The sequence below is a fragment of the Spermophilus citellus genome, assembly GCF_964194105.1.
Source record: "Spermophilus citellus genome assembly, chromosome: 4".
Classification (NCBI taxonomy): Eukaryota; Metazoa; Chordata; class Mammalia; order Rodentia; family Sciuridae; genus Spermophilus; species Spermophilus citellus.
Window position 1 is genome coordinate 231030480 of NC_138185.1, and position 6182 is coordinate 231036661.

A 6182-nucleotide genomic window follows, 5' to 3' on the forward strand; every position below is an offset into this window, starting at 1 on the left:
TGGCCTGCAACTCCTAGAGGCCTCCACAGCAAAGGCTGTTCATGCTAAAGGTCAGATGACACTACCCATAATTCCTGGGGATACCCTGATGACTGTGAAGCCTACAGTCCAAGAACCCTCCACAGTGAGGTCTGCATTACCAAGGCAAGCATGTGGCTTGCATTTATCCTGGCCCTCACAGGAGGCACGCAGGCAAAACACTGACTTACATTACCCAGAATCCTCAGGAAACTGCAGCCCCCAAAATACTCTGTGGTGAGGGCTGCGGGGTAGAGAACTGAAGTACACTACTCAGAATTCTTGGAGATGTCCAGGTGCCTGTGTGGCCTGCCACTCAGAGGCCTCCACAGTGAGAGCTGTGTGGGCTGAAGGCAAGAATACACTACCAGAATCCCCCAGGGCCTGCAGCTCCCAGACACCTACCTCTTGAGGACTGCATGGGCAAGATTTGTATTGCACCACCCAGACTCCTCAGGGGTGTCCAGGCAGGGTTGTGGTGTGCTGATACTGGGAGACTTGATGGTGAGGTCCACTTAGGTAGGATGGTCTGCACTGCCCAGAATAATCAATAGCCTGCAGCTCTAGACCTCTGAGGTCAGGAATGCTTGAGCAAAGTGGACTACAATACACAGAATTCCTGGGGCCTGAGAGCTGTGAAAAGCAACTATAGTGTGGGCTGCACCAACCCAGGACCAGGCTACAATGTCCATGATCCTGGGGGTTCTGAAGCCCCCAGATGCCTCTGTAGTGAAGGCTGCATGGGGTATGAGGGTAATTCTGCTACTTGCAGTTCCCCATAGGCTTCTGGAGTGAGGGCAACATGGGAAGAACACCAGTCTCCACTGCCAGGTTGCTCCAGGGCACTTGAGATAGCATGTGGCACACAGCTCTGATGATCCTGCCTGGTGAGGGCTGTGTGGGCAGAACACCAAATTAGACTGTCAAGAATCTCTGGGAATAACTGTGCAACTCCCAGAGGCATTCATGGTGAGATCTGGGAAACAAGGAAAGATAATTCAATCTAGAATGCCCCAGGGCAAGGGGTGCACCCTGTAGCTTCCAGAGGCTGCTAGGGGGTCCTGTGAGCTCAGGGTCTCACAACCTTGAAAGCAATCAACATGGGCTGGGATTTAACTGCTTTTCTTAAAACCCATGACGTTAAAATTTGGCAGTCCTTGGCTACATCACTCAGTCACTCAGTCACTTGTCTACACTTCGCAGAGGCCTCTGTGTTGACCTGCATTTGGCCTTCTGCCCTTGGGCACAAGAGTGAAGTGTCCAGGGTCTCCCTGCAGGTGCTCATGTCTGTTCCTCTGCCTGCCTGGCCCCTGGCTACAGCAGTGCGTGGCCTGGTTGAGTCCAGGGGCCGGGGTCTCAGTGAGGTCGTCTCTTGGCCTCCCTTTTCTCTTCTCCTGAGATTCCACTTCTGGTGATGGCACAAATAAACACAGCCAGACTTAGTTAAAGAAGTGGGAATAGATCCTATTCAGTAGTAGCCGAGGCTACAAAAAGGCGCTGAGAGAAATAAGAAAGACCAGCCATCCTACTACCACTGCAGGTTAGTAGAAGCCTGCACTAGGCGTGGCCATCAGGGAGTGGTGCCTCTGCGCATGAGCAGAGTCTGGCACTGGGCGTGGTCATCAGGAGTGGTGCCTCTGCACATGAGCAGAGTCTGGCACTGGGCGTGGTCATCAGGAGTGGTCCTCTGCGCATGAGCAGAGTGTGGCACTGGGCGTGGCCATCAGGGAGTGATGCCCCTGTGTATGAGCAGAGTCTCGCACTAGGCGGGGTAGCAGGGGACAGTGGCTCACGTTGCATCTTTGTCCTCCCTTCTTCAGGGTGAGGACTAGAGCTCTTGTCTCAGGAAAAACTGCGAGCCTGCTGGGTGAACCACCAGGGAATGGCAGACCGGCCTCCGGGATACATGCAGCTTGAGGGTACTATGGGTGACGTGTGTGGGGATGCGGAGCTCCTCCTCAGACCTGCTTCGGCTCTGAGGAGGTCCTCCTAGCTCGAGGCTGCTGGGTCCTCCGTGTGCGTGGGGTCTGAGGAGGTCCCCCCAGGTCGGGACGCTGAGTCCTCCGTGTGTGTGGGGGGGGGGGGGTCTGAGGAGATACTCCCAGGTCGGGACGCTGGGTCTTCCGTGTGTGTCATGTCTGAGGAGATACTCCCAGGTCGGGACGCTGGGTCCTCCGTGTGTGTCAGGTCTGAGGAGATCCTCCCAGGTCGGGACGCTGGGTCCTCCGTGTGCGTGGGGTCTGAGGAGATACTCCCAGGTCGGGACGCTGGGTCCTCCGTGTGCGTGGGGTCTGAGGAGATCCTCCCAGGTCAGGACGCTGAGTCCTCCGTGTGCCTCGGGTCTGAGGAGATACTCCCAGGTCAGGACGCTGGGTCCTCCGTGTGTGTGTGGGGTCTGAGGAGATACTCCCAGGTCAGGACGCTGGGTCCTCCGTGTGTGTGTGGGGTCTGAGTAGATACTCCCAGGTCGGGACGCTGAGTCCTCCGTGTGCCTGGGGTCTGAGGAGATACTCCCAGGTCAGGACGCTGGGTCCTCCGTGTGTGTGTGGGGTCTGAGGAGATACTCCCAGGTCAGGACGCTGGGTCCTCCGTGTGTGTGTGGGGTCTGAGTAGATACTCCCAGGTCAGGACGCTGAGTCCTCCGTGTGTGTGTGGGGTCTGAGTAGATACTCCCAGGTCGGGACGCTGAGTCCTCCGTGTGCCTGGGGTCTGAGGAGATACTCCCAGGTCAGGACGCTGGGTCCTCCGTGTGTGCCTGGGGTCTGAGGAGATACTCCCAGGTCGGGACGCTGGGTCCTTCATGTGTGTGGGGTCTGAGGAGGTCCTCCCAGGTTGGGACGCTGGGTCCTCCGTGTGTGTGGGGTCTGAGGAGGCCCTCCCAGGTCGGGACGCTGGGTCCTCCGTGTGTGCCTGGGGTCTGAGGAGGTCGTCACAGCTCGGGGACGCTGAGTCCTCTGTGGTCCTCATGTCTAAGGAGGTCGTCACAGCTCAGGGACTCTGGGTCCTCCCTTCGCGTCGGGTCTGAGGAGGCCCTCCCAGGTCGGGACGCTGGGTCCTCCGTGTGCGTTGGGTCTGAGGAGTTCCTCCCAGCTCGGGGACCCAGGGTACTCTCTGTGCCTCTGTCTGAGGAGGTACTCCCAGCTCGGGGACCCTGGGTCGGTGGTGTGCCTGGTGTCTGAGAAGGTCCTCCCAGCTCAGGGACCCTGGGTCCGCGGTGTGCCTGGTGTCTGAGAAGGTCCTCCCTGCTCAGGGACCCTGGGTCCTCAGTGTGCCTGGGATCTGAGGAGATATTCCCAGCTCAGGGAACCTGGGTATGCCATGTACCTGGGGTCTCCCAGCTCGGGGACCCTGGGTCCTCCATGTGCCTCCTGTCTGAAGCAATACTCCACCAGCTTGGCACCCTAGGTTCTCTGAGCACCTCTGGTCTGAGGAGGCAACTCCTAACTTGGGTACCCTGGTGGGTCATATGTATGGGATGGAGAGTTGCCTTCTTCTCAGGCGACTCAAGCATACTCCCACCTTGGGGACAATGTAGTTCATGTGTATGGGGACTTGGAGCTTCCTCTTAAAGCAGACTCAGGAATACTCCCAGATTGGGGACACTTTGTGTTGTGTCTACAGGGACTTTAGGGTCCCTTCTCTTTAGCCTCAGAGAGACTCACAGCTTGGGGACACTGTGGATCAAGGCTATAACTCTGTTCTAAGACCAGCTGTGGGTCAAGGCTATAGGGACACCTAGAGCTCTATTCTTTTCAGACCATCCTCAGGCAGATGCCTGTCTTGGAGACACTGTGGGTCATGTGTGTAGGGTCATCCAGAGCTCCCTTCTCCTCAGAGCAACCTCAGAGGGATGCCTCGCTTGGGGACACTGAGTCATATCTACAGGGATGCTCTTCTCAGACTAGCCTTAGAGAGATCCTGGCTTGAGTATTCTGTGGGTCATGTCTATAGGCATGCCCAGAGCAGCCTCAGAGAGATCTTCCAGAAACTTCTGGATAAATAGGTGGCAGGTGAGGAAAAGGTAGGAAGTGTGAAGAGAAAGCAGATTCACTCCCTGCGCCCATTTGAGAGCTAAGGAGGGAGCCTTGCTCTCCTTCATTATTTCAGCAAGGTTTACTTTGGGGAAACATCCCTTCAAGAGGCTCTGATTACTTGTCATCATAACACAGCTACTTGGATGATTTCTGGCACAGAGGGAGGAGGAATTGTTCTAACTGCTTATTTTTACTGTGTTAAAGCAGGAAAAATATTAAAAAATGGAAAAGTAGATGTATGAAACCCACAAGGTTATTTAAGTTTAAATATGTTATTTCTAATAAGCCAGAATTTGTGAAAAAATAGTTCATGGATTTTATGGAACTAAATTAATCAAAATTTTGATTGAGAATACATTTTGTCTTTGGTTGAGTAAGTCAGTTTATTTGGCAGTGTATTTTTAATGGTATGCTAAATACTGTGTTGACATTCTACATCTGCTGAAATATCTTGACTATATAATGCTTTGGTATTATACCACAAAGTTAATTGAGGAAATTAATTTTAATTAATTGAAGTATTTATTTTAAGTAATGATTTCATTCTTTCCTCCTAGATCATGAACATTTTAAGTAAATCCAGAATTTGTTAAAAGTCAGTTAACACTCAACCGTGGACCCCTATGTTCCTGGTTTTTGTCTCAATGGGAGATCTGTAAGCATCATTTTAAAATTTTTAAGCTGATTGATCATTCATAGTTTTCTTATTTTAATCTTTTATTAATGTGTTTTTTTTACTAAGAAATTACCCATTCCCTCTAGGTTTCCAATTTTATGTAGTAGGTTTCTGCAGTTTGATTTTTAATTTCTTCTCTAACTTCGAACTTCTGCTATTTTTATCAACAATATTTTTAAATATACTTTTTAGTTTACCTTGTTTTGATTGAATTATCTTGTTTGACAGTTCTCATTATTTCAAAAAGTTTTAATTATCATTTTCTTATTAAGGTCTTTGGGACAGTGTGTGTAACTTGGTGGCAGAGAACTTGCTTAACATGTGAGAGTCCCTGGGTTCCATTCCAGCACCACACACAGACAATATGTCTTTGACAGGACCCAAGTGTCAGGGGAATTGTTCAAAATATTATGTACTTACACACACACACACACACACACACACACACACACAGATATTTTCCAAATTGGGTTGAAATTATTCTAAGCAAAATTTGCTAATCAATTTTATAGAAAGAAAGAGGATGGTGATATTTTAAAATTTCAGCTATTGACATTACATGATATTTCAGCTTAAAACCACTGAAATAATTACAGTGTGTAAGAGAAAAGTCAATAGATTCTTTTACAAAAACAGATACATTTACCAAAAATAGACTTTTTTTAAACAGACATTTTCTACTTTTTCAAATTTAGAAAGCATATTCGAATATCTTATTAAAGTCTTACATTCATCAAGTAGTTAGTTTCTCTTACTCCTTGCAAGCAAGGGAATTGACCTTCTAATAAGCATGCTTTATATATTGTCAGAAGTTCTTTTTGGAGAACTCTATTAAGTGTTTCTCATATATTCAAAATATCATTTAAAAGCATACCAGTGACCTTTTGATTTCATCAATCTTAATTTCTTTTGAAATAATGTGTGTATACATTAGTACTTACTAAATATTACTTTGTGTAGGAAATGGCCTGATTTCATTTTATATAAATGCTGGTGCTCTATATTACATATTAATGATTTCAAACTATGAGTTGAGTATAACTCATATTTTGAAATCATTAAAAAATGTACATACACTTTTTACCATATTTTAATGAAGTAATATAAGTGAAGATTAAACATGTTAATATCATGAGCTGAAAAATAATTAAATATAGTTGAATTATTTTGGGGTGTTCAACATAATGGTTTCCACCCTTTTCTATAAATGCCCCAGTTGTCTCATATTATATGCTTGGTTTGGAGTATTCTTTTAAATTTATTTATGGTGATGAGAATTAAGCTCATAACCATGACTATGTTAGGCAAGCAATGAATTTCAGCCCTTTTAAAATATTATGTTGAGACAGGATTTTGCTAAGTTCCTGAGGTATTGAGGCTGGCTTCAAACTTTGTGATCCTCCTGCTTCAGTCTTCAAAATAGCTGTGATTATAGTTCAAAGTGCCTAGTATGG